Source organism: Mesocricetus auratus, unplaced genomic scaffold (assembly GCF_017639785.1).
Source record: "Mesocricetus auratus isolate SY011 unplaced genomic scaffold, BCM_Maur_2.0 Super-Scaffold_100030, whole genome shotgun sequence".
NCBI lineage: Eukaryota > Metazoa > Chordata > Mammalia > Rodentia > Cricetidae > Mesocricetus > Mesocricetus auratus.
In genome coordinates this window covers 9,552,867-9,569,525 of record NW_024429211.1, presented here as the reverse complement: position 1 = coordinate 9,569,525, position 16,659 = coordinate 9,552,867, and the positions used below count along the sequence as shown (strand labels likewise).

Sequence of the window (16,659 nt, the reverse complement as noted above, 5' to 3'; positions counted from 1 at the left end):
CTAGGGCACTAGCAAGGAAACCACATCACTGTTCAATGAAACCTATGGGCAAAAATCTCCCTATTTTTCTTGGCGACTGAAGGGAACTGAACTATACTTTCTCTCTTCAGGCTACTTGTAACAATGATACTGTAACTCTCCTAAAGAACTTTCTTTGAGTATATTTGTTTTCAGTGTCTTTTCTGTAAACATGGGTCACCTTTAATAAATTATATTAGTTATTCTATGCCTCCAGTCAACGAGCAAGCACCATCTCTTGTGATGCTCTGAAGTCTATTAGCTATTCAATGTCAAAACTCAAGTGCCTCTCAGGCTTGACTTTTCAACATCACATCAGCAAGCCCAAATGCTTTCTCCTGCAAATTAAGTTTCAAATTTTCTTAAATCCACATGGTCATTTTCATCTCCAGAGTTGATGACTTTTCTTCTCTTCCACTCTGAGCATCTGTCTTTGAGATTGATATAAGAACTACAGGCATTCAATTCTCTGTCGTGATGTCTTCCTTGCACAAATGAAGCCTGTCTGGGGGTCAGAGAATGAAGTTTGCCACTAGCTAACCATCGAGGTCTGGAGGTCTGTACACAAAGACAGGAAGTGATGTAGTTGGTCAGTAACAGGATTTAAGCAGTGAGAAACAGGAAATCGCTCTCTTCTCTGTGGATATGCTTAGGAGGTAAGGTGTCCTTGACTTGCTTCTCTCTCTGATCTCTCAGCATTTCCCTCTATATCTGATTCTGGCCTTTTGTTATCTAAACCAATAAAGAACTCCTTTTATAATTTTCCACATCACAGCCTGCTTCAATAATTTCTTCATCTTTTTTATTTGTAACAGGTAATTTCTGAGGACCATGACTCTACGGCAGCTCTCTTTCAAGTGCCATTGAGACTTGGTCTGTTCATAGTTGAAATAAATAATCTTCTTAAGTCTTAGGTGCTCTTTCCCAGTTGTTATTAAAGTTGAGAGCAACCTCCATGGAAACGATCTTACTCTTCCTATGTAAATGAGAGTTTCCAGCTCTTGGTTGAACTTGTGTTAGAGGCTCCTGCTGCTCATGCTGTAAGAACTGTACTTAAGTGGCAGTCCCTTGTCTATTGTTAGTTATGTGATCAGCACTATGGAGATGCACACCATAATTTTGAGCTGTGCTACATCTACACAGTCAAGGTTTTTTTAAATTAAACTTTACTATCATAAAAAACTTTAAAAATCACACATTAAAATTAACCATATCCAGAATTTATAAAATTTAATGAAATGGAAGAGTTGTTATTCAAGACATGAAGCTTCATATTTAATTTTTTCCCTCAGTTTTGAATGTGTCTATACACTTAACCACCACAAATAATAAAGAAATCCAACATAATTAGGACTAAAAGGCAATTGTAATTTTTATCCTTTTTCATAACGTATGACAATTACCTTCATTCAGTCCTTCCTCATTCCCTTACATTCAACTTTTCTTATTCTCTTTTCTGAATATTATAGTATACCCACATGTCCATCTGTTTACATGTGTATACATATTATCCACTTATGTGATGAGTGAGGACTAAGTTGATTGCATTTCTTTTCTATAGTTAATAAAATATAAGGAAAACAATCCTCCAAAATGGCCTTTCTTTATAATTATCCTTCTGCAAACAGATATTACATTTCTTTGTCCTTACTCATGATACACATTTTTATCACTTGTTTTTTAGTCAGATCCTATTTGTGAAAAGTACAATAACAAATGTCCTATCTGCTCAAAGTCATGGTGTTTGGTGGTCATTGAATGACATACACATCTTTTCTTTCCCATGATAAGCAGCCAATTTAGGAAATAGAAAGAATATTAACTTGAATTTGAACCAAGTACATCTGAAACTTTGAAAAAGATAAATCTTTGTTCAGTTGGAACCATCCATTACATTTATTTATACTTCATAAATTTAATTTGTACTTCATATTAAGAAACAAAAATTGTAAATTTTTGATGAGAACATTATAAAATATCTTGATAAGTGTCATTGTTCTAGATGAATATATGTTTAGAGATTTATTTTCAATTTGTGATTAAATTATCTTTGATAAAATTAATTGAAGAGCAAAATCTTTTTTCCAATTTTCAGCATTTGATCTCTTAATTTGTAAAGAGTCTTGGGGTAATATGACAGAGTAATATTAGTTGGACATTGTTTTACATGTCTTTATTATTTTAGTAAAGTTTATAATGAGGAATCTGTATTATTGTCGAAGCCACTAAGCTAAGACACCCACTCTCCTGCATATCTCTATTGTGAGAAGAAAATGACAGACTTACAGCAAAGAAAATATCTACTGTCATTTTGCCCTATGTAAATCATGGTCTTCTTATATGAGACACTCAGAACTAGAGGTGGAACCATGGAATTCATGTGTAAGTTTACAAAATGCTCTTCTGTGTGATAAATGAATCTGTAAATAGATTTTCACTCAAATGCATTCTTGATCCATATGTCTTATCATAAATCTACAGGATGTGATGTTTAGGACTGCTGTAATTCTGCAGCAAGGAACACCCCTCTTTGCTGTGACTTACCCCCTACCACCTGACCTTAAGTATAATGCAGTGTATGGTATGTTCAGGTAGATGATGATAGATGACAGACAGACAGACAGACAGATAGATTGATTGATTGCTAAATTGATGACATAAACCATTTAAATAGAAATAAAGATGAAGATAGATTGGCAAAATTGAAGTAACCTAAGTTGGCATTGTGACTATATGTTTTTTTCAGAAGTGATATTATTCATTTTCTTATTCTTTGAGAATTATTTGATTGGCAATGCATTTCTGCCCAGAAGACTTCACTTTATCAACTATTTCATATGACCCAGTTTTTAACAAAAGAAAAATCTGAAGTTTATTTTGATATTACTTTGAGTCTCTTTGCTTACCCAAATGCCTTGCTAAGCCATGAGCAATTACACGCTACAAACATAGGTCAAGTACTTACCACAATACAAACATGGGACACCCTTTCCTTGGGGAGGACACTCTGTCACCTGGTGCTTCTTCCTTTATAGCATATTTGTACATGAAATCAGCTTCAGGCATGATTTTGAGTTTTACTTCTGCTTTGATTGGCTTTTTTTGTCTTCATTCTTTTTATTTAAGATTTTAACATGATTTTAGTATTTTATAATTATTCTTATGTTTAACAATTTTACAAAATAATAATTATTATATAATATGATCTCTATTAGTCAGTCTTTATTATTATGATTAAAATCTTATAAATAAGAAATGGCTCAGAGGTTCAGAGCACTGGCTGAACTTCCAGAGGTCCTGAGTTCAATTCCCAACAACCACATGGTGGCTCACAACCATCTGTAATGAGATCTGGTGCCCTCATCTGGCGTGCAGGCAGAACACTGTATACTTAGTAATAAATACAATCTTTAAAAAAAATACCTGCTAATCCAAACAGAAAAGTGTCCTTTGTGCCAGGTGACAGTGGTTCATGCTTTTATTCTTTTTCTCTATTTTTTTAATTTAGGTTAGAAACAATCTTGTTCCACATGTCAATCCCAGCTCCCTCTCCCTCTCCTCCTACCCCGTCCTCCCCACCAGGTCCTCCAGTCCCCCATGCAATCTCCAGTTCGATCCCCAAGGAGGGTGAGGCACTTCATGGTGGATCTCCAGTAACCGTCCTTTCATCCAGGGCAGGGCCTAGTCCTCCCCGAAGAGTCCCAGCTGAGACAGCCTCCCATAGCATGACATGGGCACTCAAAGTATATATAAACGCCTAGGTTAAATGCTACCCAAGGCCCCACAGATTACCTAGGTCTCCTCATTGACACACATATTCAGGGGACCTGGGTTAGTCAAATATTTTCCATACAACCATCAATCTGGAGTCCAAGAGCTCCCCATTGTTCAGATCAGCTGTTTCTGTGGGTTAAAGCAGCCCACTCTTAGCTCCTTTGCCCATTAGTTCTCTCTTTCTGACACTGGATTCCAGCAGTTCTTTCAGTTTTTGTCTGTGGGTATTTCCTCTGCTTTTCATCAGTCACTGGAATAAGGTTCTGTTTCCTAGATTCTCTGGGAGTGGGATTGTATGCTGGCACTTCCCTGATCCATGTCTACAACCCATAAATGAGTGAGTACATACCATGTTTCTGTTTCTGTGAATGGGTTACCTCACTCAGTATGATTTCTTCTAGTGCCATTCATTCGCCTGCTAATTTCAAGATTCCATTGTTTTTTTCTGCTGAATAGTACTCCATTGTGTAAATTTACCACATTTTCTCTATCCACTCTTCAGTTGAGGGGTATCTAGGTTGCTTCTAGATTCTGGCTAATACAAATAATGCTGCTATCAACATAGTAGAACAGCCATCCTTGTGGTATGATTGTGCATCTTTTGGGTATATGCCTAAGAGTGTAATTGCTGGGTCTTGTGGTAGACTGATTCCCATTTTCCTGAGGAATCTCCATACTAATTTTCAAAGTGGCTGTACAAATTGGCACTCCCACCAGCAGTGAAGGAGTGTTCCCCTTTCTCCACATCCTCTCCAACATAAACTGTCCTTGGAGTTTTTGATTTTAGCCTTTCTGACAGGGGTGAAATGGTATCTCAGAATTGTTTTGATTTACATTTACTGGATGGCTAGGAATGTTGAGCACTTACTAAAGCATCTCTCAGCCATTTTACTCTCCGCTATTGAGAATTCTCTGTTTAGTTCTGTACCCTACTTTTTACATTGGATCCTTTGGTGTTTTGGAGACTTGCTTCTTGAGTTCTTTGTAAATTTTGGAGGTTAGCCATCTGTCAGGTAATATCTTTTCCCAATCTGTGGGGTGCCTTTTTGTCTTGTTGACTGTGTCCTTTGCCTTACAGAAGCTTCTCAGTTACAGGAGGTCCCATTTGTTAACTGTCGTTCTTAGTGTCTATGCTACTGGAATTATGTTCAGGAAGCAGTCTCCTGTACCAATTCATTCAAGTGTGCCCCCACTTTGTCTTCTAACAGATTCAGTGTGGCTGGATTTATGTTAAGGTATTTGATCCATTTTGACTTAAGTTTTGTGCATGGTAATAGACATGTATCTATCCACATTCTTGTACATGTCAGCATCCAGTTATGCCAGCACCATTTGTTGAAGATGCTTTCTTTTTTCCATTGTATATTTTAGCTTCTTTGTCGAATATCAGATATTCATACATGTATGGGTTAATATCACCGTGTTCAATTTGATTCCATTGGTCTACCTGTCTATTTTTGTGCCAATACCAAGCTGTTTTCAGGACTACAGTTCTATAATAGAGCTTGAAGTCAGAGATTCGATGATGCCTCCAGTTGTTGCTTTGTTGAATAAGTTTGTTTTGGCTATACTAGGTCTTTTGTTTTTCCATACAAAGTTGATAAGTTTTATTTCAAGGTCTGTGAAGAGTTGTGCTGTGATTTTAATGGGGATTGCGTTAAATCTGTATATTGCTTTCAGTAATACTGCTATTTTTAATATGTTGATCCTACCTATCCAAGAGCATGGGAGATCTTTCTATCTTCTGGTGTCCTGTTTAATTTCTTTTGAAGACTCAAAGTTCTTACTATACAGGTCTTTCACTTGTTTGGTTAGCATTACCCAAAGGTATTTCATGTTGTTTGTGGCTATTTAAAGAGTGATGTTTCTCTGATTTCTTTCTCACCTCTTTTATTTTTTGTATATAGTAGGGCTACTGATTTTCTTGAGTTGAACTTGTATCCTGCCACTTTGCTGAAAGTATTTATCAGCTTCAGGAGTTCCCTGGTGGAGTTTTGGGTCACTTATGCCATATCATATCATCTGCAAATAGTGGAAGTTACATCTCTTTCTTTCCAATTTGTATTCCTTTGATCTCTTTGCACCACTTCTGGGTCAATGAAGAAATAAAGAAAGAAATTAAAGACTTCCTAGAATTCACTGAGAATAACAACACAACCTACCCAAACATATGGGACACTTTGAAAGCAGTGCTACAAGGCAAGTTCATAGCACTAGGTGCCCACTGGAGGATAGTTACACTAGAGAATTAACAGCACAGCTCTAAAACACAAAGAAGCACACTCATCCAGGAGGAGTAGACACCAGAAAATAATCCAATTCAAGGCTGAAAACAATAAAGCAGAGACTTGGAAAACAATACAAAAAATCAATGTTACAAGAGTTGGTTCATTGAGAAAAATTAACAAGATAGACAAACCTTTTCCAAACGTAGCAAACGACAGATTGTGAACATGCAAATTAACAAAATCAAAAACAAAAAGTGGGACATAACAATGGACAGTGAGGAAATCCAGAAAATAATCAGGTCATACTTTGAAAACCTGTACTCCATACAATTTGAAAATCTAAAGGAAATGGACAATTTTCTGGATAGACATCACTTGCCAAAATTAAGTCAAGAACAGATAAGCAATTTAAATAGACCTATAACCTCTATGGAAATAGAAGGCATCAAAAGTCTCCCAACTAATAAAAGCCCAGGTCCAGATGGCCTTAGTGCAGAATTCTACCAGAAATTCAAAGAACATCTTATACCAATTCTTCTCAAAATGTTCCATGCAATAGAAGCAGAAGGGTCTTTGTCAAACTCTTTCTACGAGGCTTCAATAACCTGGATCCCCAAACCACACAAAGACACAACTAAGAAAGAAAACTTCAGACGGATATCCTTCATGAACATTGATGCAAAAATACTCAATAAAATACTGCCAAATCAGATCCAAGAACACATCAGAAAACTCATCGACCATGATCAAGTAGGCTTCTTCCCAGGCATGAAGGGATGATTCAGCATATGAAAATCCAACAATGTAATCCACCACATAAACAAGCTGAGAAACAAAAATCACATAATCATTTCACTGGATGCTGAAAAATCCTTTGACAAAATCCAACACCCCTTCATGATAAAGGTCTTGGAGAGATCTGAGATAATAACAACTTACCTCAAAATAATAAAAGCTATATACTGCAAACCAACAGCCAACATCAAACTAAATGGACAGAAACTCAACGCAATTCCTCTAAGATCAGGAAGAAGACAAGGCTGTACACTCTCTCCATACCTCTTTAATATTGTACTTGAAATTCATGCTTTTATTTTTTTAGACATGATCTTTTTATTTTAAAACAATCATTTATCACTTTACATACCAATCCCTTCATTTTTGAATTGATTGGCTCTTGAATTCCAGCAAATTTCTTTTTTTTTTTTTGGTGTTTTGAGACAGGGTTTCTCTATATTGTTTTGGAAGCTGCCCTGAAACTCGCTCTGTAGACCAGGCTGGCCTCAAACTCACAGAGATCTGCCTGCCTGTGCCTCCCAAATGCTGGGATTAAAAGCATTAACCACCAACACCTGGCACAGCAAATTTCTTTACTCTCTGAACTCCACTTTCCCTTTCCAGAAAGATGGAACTGTCCTCCAGTTGACCTTGCAGAGCATGATGGTTACTGTGCCAATGCCACCAGTACACAACTCACTGAAAGCAGTGATCATGATGCTGCAGGTTTACTCTCAGGACCTACACACACAGTGCCGTCAACCAGGACTTCTAGCTAAAAGCAAGAGTGAGTGAAGAAATTAATCAAATACTGACAGATACATGCATTTAGGAAATACAGTAAGCACAAGTAAACTTCAGATTACACAATGGGGCAACGTGTTGGTGCTGTAGATTACAAATGAACTCATGAACTGACAAGCTACATATGCATCTTTCGGAAAATGGCATTCAGACACAGACATCTCATGAGGAAAGGAGTATTATTCTAAATATAATGACAGGAGTAGAGAGGAGATTTAAACTCAATCTAGCATGTGTAGAAGCAACCTGCTCATATAGTATATACACAAATAAATATTCTTTATATTTATTATATGTATCACATGATCGCTATGATATGTGTTCTTGTATTATATGATATGTATACATATATATATACATATCCAGAATGGCTGTATGGTTATGATATTGATTCTATTGACTCCTAAAGTATTAAATATCATATATATATTTGTGATATATTAACACAGAAAAGCAGATGTGCCAAGGACTTCTGAAGAGTCAAAGTTCAGTGAGTCTGCAGGGTCAGTGCACTCAATGAGATGCTGAAGGTGCTTACTGGTACTTGTCCTTCCTGACAACATGCTTCCCCTGTAATTTTCATGACACTGGTTTCTCCTTTTTCCCTGTGACTCTGTGTTTCTCAGAGTTTTTCAATGTGTGTTATTGTTCTTTGCTCAATAGTATACAAAAACTACCGCACTAAAGTATTTTGCTGGAATATATTTACCAACAGTCATAATGTCGCAAACATGTGTGCTGCCTCTATTGTTGCTGTAGGAAATACTGTGTTGAGGCAGGTGCTCTCTCTATTGCCCTTTGAATATGGTATTGAACTTATCTCATTTGGTTCTCTCCTTTTCTCCTATGGTCTCTGTTAAGGTGCCTGTATTTGTGGTACCACTAACAATCACTTACTCTGTGACAGGGGTCAATTTTTTCTCTGCTCTTACAATTCTTCCATATCTGGCCTGATTTCATGGGAGCTGTTTCACTGTGGTAACTGGGGAGCAGTTTTCACATTTTTATTTATCTTGGGGTTTCCGCATTATATTCATGTTTTGTTGTGGTCATTTCCTAGTTTGTGTTTTATTTTTCCTTTCCAACTCTAGGTAGGTGCTTTTTAGCTGTCTCTTTTACTGGTTCTCTTAGCAAGTTGTCTTATTAGCAACATCAACAACAAGGCTTCTCTTCTTATCACTCCAATGTCTATTTTTCTGACTGTCCTAGAAACTTCTCATGATCTACTACAAACACAAAGAAGAAATAATGACACATTCTTGACTTAAGTTGTTTATTTCAGGGATAAAAGGCAAATGCAGATGATAAGCCTTATTCAGCCATGTTGCATGTTAACATAGTGGTCTTACTTTTTCCCAGTGCCTGAGATACACAGTGTCACTATAATTGATCATTTCCAGTTTGATAGATAGGAGAGATCTGGTGTTATGTGCTGTGTGATATTCTGATTCTCTTCTGGCAAGTAAAGCTTGCTTGAAATCTGAGGGCAGAGCTAGCCACTAACTGACCAAATTTACCACAGATTGTAGGACTGTAGGCAGAGAGAAGATAGGAAGTGGTAAGGCCTGGCTGAAAGAGGATCTTGGACCTATAGAATGGATGAAATATAATGGTAGAAAGTGAGTGGCTGCCAGGGCATTGTTGGCACACGCCTTTAATCCTAGCACTCGGGAGGCAGAGGCAGGTGGGTCTCTGTGAGTTCGAGGCCGGGCTGGACCGACAGCCTCCAAAATAATACAGAGAAACCCTGTCTCAAAAAACCAAAAAAAAAAAAAAAAAGAAAAAAGAAAAAAAAAGTGAGTGGCTGCTACTCTCAGCTTCTCTGATCTTTCAGGTTCTTGCCCTGATATTTTACTGTTTTTTATTGGTAAAGATTAACTAGATTAATGCATCATGTAGCATGCCATCATGGGGCCACATTTTTGCACATAAAGTCTGACAAAGCTTAGAAAGGATTCTAAAGACAAAAACAAAGTCAAACACAGCTGCTTGGTAACTGCATCTTCTCAGTCGGTCTCTGCTGGTGGCAAGCAGAGGTGCAGCTGCTTTAAAAGTCTCTTTCTTGCCTTGGTGCTAGTAGCAAAAATTTTGAAAATACCTGCTAACAAACACTGAAATATGCTTCATGAGCAGTTGATGTAGACCCAGAAATTCCTGGAGTTGGGACAGTAAACATAGCTCCCAGAGCTGGTGGTAAATGGTACCTCTGCCATAAGACTAGGCTCTCAGGATACAAGCAGTGGGGCAGAGCTGGCTGCAAAAGCCATATCTTTGGTCTTATATATACCATTTAGAAGTTTAAAGGCTCATGTGGTCAGAAAAAAGATAAGGGTTATTGAGCAAAGAAAAATAAACAATCCAAAAAGACTTCTAAATGGTTTACGGTATATTTGAAAATACACAAAGGCTTGGAAAAGAGAAAAGAAACAGAAGATACAGTAATGGATTTAAGACTCTGAGACTCCATCTTAACACCTGTCAGAATAGCTAAGTTCAATATCATAAAGGACAGCTCAGGGTGGCAAAGATGTGGAATAAGGGTAACACCCCACCATTCCTGGTGGGAGTTAAAATCTTAAAAGCCGCTATGGAAATAAATATGGCAATTCCTTAGAAAACTGAGAATCTATCTACCTCAAGATCCAGCTGTACCACTCTTGGTAATATACCCAAATAGTATATTCCTCCATCGTAACACAAGGGCACTTGCTCAACTATATTTATCACATATTTATTCATAATAGTCAGAAACTAAAAACAGCCTATATGTCTCTCAACAAAGAATTGATAAAGAAAATGTGTATATTCAAACAATATAGTAGTACTCAATGGTTTTAAATAAAATGACATGAAATTTTGAGTCAAATGGATCGAACTATAACCAATCATCCTGAGTGAGGTAACCTAGATCCACATGACAAACACTGTAGATTCTGACTTGTAAGTGAATATTAGCTGTTCTGTAAACTAAAATCATACAGTGATCCACAGACCTAGAGAGGCTAGCTAAAATGGAGGGCTTTAAATGAAACAAATGCTTTTGATGTGGATTGCATTGAATCTGTGGATTGCTTTTGGCAAGTTTGCCATGTTTACTACCTTGATCCTACCTATCCAAGAGCGTGGGAGATCTTTCCAATTTCTGATGACCTCTCTAATTTCTTTCATTGAAGACTTAACAAAGCTTCTCTCTGCAAGTCTTTCACTTGTTTGATTAGAATTTCTCTAATATATATTATGTTGTCTGTGGCTATTTGAAGGGTGAAGTTTCTCTGATTTTCTTTGTATCCCTGTGTATATGAGTGCTACTAATTTTTCTTACTGTAATATTGTATCCTTTATCATTTTGAAGATGTTCCTCAGATGGAGGAGTTTCCCCTGTAGAATTTTCTGGGTCACATGTAACCTATCATATCATTTGCTAATAGTTAAACCTTGACATCTTACTTTCCAATTTGTATATCCTTGATCTCCTTTTGTTGTCTTATTGCTCTATTTAGAAATTCAAGTGCAATATTGAAGAGATATGGAAGAGTAGACTGTCTTGTCTTGTTTGTGATTTTAGTGGGGTTGTTTTGAATTTACCTCCATTTGCTTTTATGTTGGCTGTTGGCTTGCTGTATACTGCATTTATTATATCTAGGCATGCTCCTCGTATCCATGATCTTTCCAAGACCTTTATCATGAAGGGGTGTTGGATTTATCCAAAGCTCTTTCAGAATCTAATGAGATGATCTTGTCATTTATGTTTTATGATGGATTTCAATGACAAATTTTCATACTTTGAACCATCCCTGCATCTCTGGAATGAAACCTACTTGATCATGGATGATTTTTCTGATGTGTTTTTAGATTCAGTTTCCATTATTTTATTGAGTGTTTCTGGATCAACGTTCTTGAGAAGATCAGTCTGTAATTCTCATTCTGAGTTGTGTTTTTAATGTAGCTTGGGTACCAGGTTAAATGTAGCCTTGTAAGAAGAGCTTAGCAATATCCCTTCTGTTTCTTTTTTGTGGAACAATTTGAGGACTACTGGTATTAGCTATTTGGATTTCTAATAGAATTCTTCACTGAACCCATCTGGGCCTGGGCTTTTCTGGTTGGGAGACTTTTGATGAATGCCTCTGTTTCCTTAAGGGTTATGTACACATCTATTTGAATTATGTGCTCTTGATTTAATTTTTGTATGTTATACGTGTCCAGAAAATTGTCCATTTCCTTTTTGTTTTCCAATTTTATGGAGTATAAGTTTGTGAAGTTTGATGTGATGATTCTGTACTTGCTTAATGTCAGTTCATGCACCCTCCCTTTCATTTCTCATTTTGTTAGTTTGCATATTCTATTTGCCTTTTGGTAAGTTTGGATAAAGTTTTGTTGATCTTGTTGATTTTCTCAAAGAACCAACTCTTTGTTTCATTAATCTTTTGTATCATTTTGTTTCTTTTTTGTTTCAATTTTATTGACTTCTGTCCTCAATTTGATTAATTCCTTGCTTCTACTCTTCCTGGCTGGCTTTGCTTAATTGTTGCTATTAAGTAACTAGTATTAAAATTATTCAGTTTCTTTATGTAGGAATTTAGTGCTATGAACTTTCTTCTTACCATTGCTTTCAAAGTACTCCCAAAGTTTAGATATGTTGTGTATTTATTTTCTTTGAATTGTAGGAATTTCTAATTTCTTTCTTAGTTCTTCCTTGATCCACATATTGAGTTGGGGGAAGTACAGAGATGATGAGCAAGGAAAGAAATACCTTGATAGAGGGAGCCATTATGGGAATAACAAGAATTCTGGTATTAGGGAAACTCCCAGGAATCCACAGAGATGACCCCAATGAATAGCCTAAGCAATATTGGAGAGGGCATCTTAACTGCCCTTCCCATATAATCTATTTGATGACTTTCTTAATTGCAATCATAGAGCTTCATCCAGTAACTGATGGAATCAGATTCAGAGATCCACAGGTAAGCATTGGGTCAAATTACTGGAATCCAGAAATAGAGAGGGGGGAGTGATGAGCAAAATGATCAAGACCAATTCACGGAAACCCAGAAAATCAGCTGACATAAGCAGGTGAGAACACACTGATTCCACACTGGCAATGGGAGAACCAACATAAGACTGAACTAGAACCACTGAACATGGGTGACAGTTGGGGGATTTGGTCAGTTTATGGGGTCACTTGCAGTGGAACCACTATTTATCCCTGATGTGGGAAGTCCTGTGATTATATCAATAAAGCACTGTTGGGCCAATAGGAATCTAGATAGGTGGGAGTAGGAGTCCAGGAGGACTCTGGGAAGGAGAAACACCGAGTCGAGATGTAAAGCCATGGGGTAGGAAGCCCAGAAACTTCTCTGTTAAGAGACATACTTAGATTAACAATTATGGGGTAATTACTTAAGTCAGAGCTAGCCAGTAAGAAACAAGCAAGGCCAACAGCTTCATAATTAATACAGCGTCTTGTGTGTTATTTGGGGACTACAACGCGGCAGAGCACAGGCGAATGGCGGGTGATAAACCCTTCCAGCATGAAGCAGTTTGGAATGAGCAACGTCCTAATTCCCATCTTGTTCATAAATCTGTGTTTTCATTTAAATGGGATTGTTTATAATTGGTTGATGATCACAGCCAATCTCTTTTTAATGGTAAAAAGGGGAATTATAGTATGGGTATTGTTTTTCATTTATTGATACAAATTCAAGGTCAATTTTGTGATGTGTATATTTCTCCTCTTGATTAAGTATTGTGCTTATACTGATCTTTTAAAACATAATGCATAATGGAATACAGACTATAGATAGTTAGTTATAATAGAATTTATAGTTAGGTAAGTCAGGTTTTCTAGATATACAGAAATATATTTGAGAAAGATAAACAGTCTTCAAACCTCTCAAAGACCTTCAGAAAATGGCATTTAAAATGGCTTAGGGTTTTTCTTGACAATGAGAAATGTCTGCTGCTGGCAGCACCAATTACGTCTGAGAGGAAGATGGGCATCGAAGAAACTTGTTATGGAGTTTGTTTTCAACATGGCAAGATTAGCCATTTGGGCAAGAAACTGCTCTTGCCTATACTGCTTGACTGTTGTTGTGTAAACTGGACATGCGGGACCCACAGAAAAGTGACTGCTGAACTCAGTCTTACAGGGTTCCTGCTTCATGGAAGAGTCTACAAGACTTTCTGCAGGACAAAGAAAAATGACTAACAGACTGCCAATGCAGATGGACAGTTTAAAATTTCCTGCTTTGCTGAGAAATCTTCTGGACACATTGTGGCCTATGGGCTGAAGATGGATATCCCAACGTTACAGAGGAACTTCGGGTGACTGTCCAGGCAGTAAGATACCTCTGTCAATCCTAGTGTTTATATATTATCCTTCTGTGGTCTTTGATGGAGTTGAAGACAGATAGTTATAGTTATAGTTTTCCTTAGTTATGATAAGAGATAAGCTACATATAGAACTTTGGACTCACAAGAATGAGAAAATGATATTTTCTTTAAATCTTGTTAAATGTTGATAGACAAAATATTGTAACTATGTTCTTACTTGATAGCTGTTCTTTTATATAGAATTTGACTATGTTAAAGTTAAGACCTTCCTTTTTGTTTAGACAGAAAACAGGAGATGATGTGGGAAGTCCTGTGATTATGTCAATAAAGCACAGTTGGGCCAATAGGAATCTAGATAGGTGGGACTAGGAGTCCAGAAGGACTCTGGGAAAGAGAAACACAGAGTTGAGATGTAATGCCATGGGGTAGGAAGCCCGGGAACTTCTCTGGTAAGAGACATACTTAGATTAACAATTATGGCATAATTATTTAAGTCAGAGCTATCCAGTAAGAAACAAGTAAGGCCAACAGCTTCATAATTAATATAGCCTCCTGTGTGTTTATTTGGGACTGATGCGGCTATGGAACCAGGCTGGCAGGAATGCTTCTCTCAAAGAAAAGACTTCCCTTTACATAACCCTAGTGCATGAACTGGCTTTTTGGAGCCCATTCCCTTGCTTAGCCTAGATACAGCATGGAAAGGCCTTGATCCTGCCCTAAATGATGTGACAGACTTTGATGATTCCCCAAGGGAGGTATCACCCTTTCTGAGTAATGGACAGGAGTGGTAAGATGGTGGGGGTAGTGAGGACAAGAGGGAGAGGGAACTGGGATTGATATATAAAATAATATTGTTTTAAAAATAAAAAAGAGGAGAACATGAATCTTCCTCAGAAGGAAAATAGAAAAGTTTTTGTGGGAACACTGGGGGTGTGTGAGAATAAGTACAGGAAGGATGAAGTGGATGTGTAGATGAAGAGATTATGGGTAGAGACAATTAGAATTGGAGGGCATCTAAGGGTTATGTTGAAACCTAGTGTACCTAGTGTAGTAGAAAATCCCAGTATTCTCTAGGATAACCCCAGGTATTACTCCTAGGAATGAAGAACACTAAGCTTGAACTATCCATCTTCTGTAACCATACAACTTCCTATTGTAGGACTGGAACACCAACCCAGCCACAAAACCTTTGACAACATTCTATTCTGTTTCTAAGATATACTGAAGCAATGGAGGGGCAGACGCTGTGGGAGTGGCCAACCAATAACTTGTCTGTTAAGAGAAGCTTTTTCTTTGCTGGCCGCTTTGGTTTATCCCCCGCCAGCCTCCTGGGCTCTGCCGCATTGTAGACCCCAAATAACACACAGGACGCTGTATTAATTATGAAGCTGCTGGCCTTGCTTGTATCTTACTGGCTAGCTCTGCTTTAAGTAATTACCCCATAATTGTTAATCTAAGTATGTCTCTTACCGGAGAGGTTTCCGGGCTTCCTACCCCAATGGCGTTACATCTCAACTCTCTTGTGTTTCTCCTTCCCAGAATCCTCCTGGATTCCTAGCCCCACCTATCTAGATTCCTATTGGCCAGACAGTGCTTTATTAGCATAAGACTTCCCCAACACTTGTCTAAATTGAGACTCACCCCATGAGAGAGAGAGTGCCTATGCCTGACTCTTTCTTGATGGCAAGTAACCAGAGGTTGAATAACCTAGTGTCCAGGGATAGAAAAAAATCAATATAAGGAATCGTAAGATATTATGCTGACCTTATTTAATTCCTGGGATGAGATAGTTTGAAAGCAGTGCTTGCTGTTGCTGAATAGGTGAACACAACGTGCATTGTGCTTCTTTGAGAATATTTGAATCTTGTCTCAGTGCTCATAACGGATCACAAATACAGATTCTGATAGCAAAGCGACTTTAGTCCTGAGCTCTTGTGAGGAAAGGCATTGGCTTTATCCTCTTTAGGGTTAGACTGTTGGGGTGGGTATAAAAAAATGGGGTCTGTAAAATCTTCTTTTCTTAGAAATTCATTTACTAGTTATGTAGAAATGGTTGTATTAGATGTTCTCTATCATTTAATAATATACTTGTGGACTAAAAGATATAAGTGCTGTATAAAATCAGCCAATTATGTTAAACTAGCATATTTGCCTTTATTGTGTTCCTCATTAGCCTGATTAGAAAGGCCATTAAAAGTGATTTTTCTTTTTTAAGAAAACATTTGGATGCATTGTTTGGTATTGTATTTATTCAATAAAGTATTTAATTAGTGCTAAGTGTGAACTGGACCCTGTTGCTAAGCCTCAGCAAGCAATCATATCCCAGTAAAATTGCTATATTGCACATGTCTTAATGAAGTTTGAATGTTAAATAAATTGTATATTCACTTTTAAAAAAAGATATTATGCTGTGTCTATAGATTGGTGCCAGGTCAACTGTCATAAGACAGGCTTCTACCAGCATCCATTGGGAATAGAAGCAGAGACCCACAGTCAAACATTAGGTGGAGAGATAGCCCAGACTGGTGATCTTCACTGGGTAACTCTTCTTGGACCTCCTAGAATCTTTCAGAAGAGGCAGGGAAGCATTGAAGATTACAGAGTAGTAAAAGTGATGATGACTTAACTGTGTTTACATACAGGGATATGGATATCACTGAAAGAAAACATCAGTAGCAGAGTTTCATGGGCAGCCACATTCTGCAAGAGTCTCAGGCCTATTCTTTCT

The 16,659-nt window shown here is 37.4% G+C and overlaps 1 long non-coding RNA gene across 1 annotated transcript; it reads left to right on the top strand.

The window, feature by feature from the left end:
* Nucleotides 1–988: 988 nt before the first annotated feature.
* On the top strand, nt 989–16,322 carry LOC121134749. Its single transcript, XR_005871951.1, has 3 exons — nt 989–998; nt 9,789–9,791; nt 16,118–16,322. It is a non-coding gene; the product is annotated as an uncharacterized LOC121134749 (long non-coding RNA).
* Nucleotides 16,323–16,659: the final 337 nt, after the last annotated feature.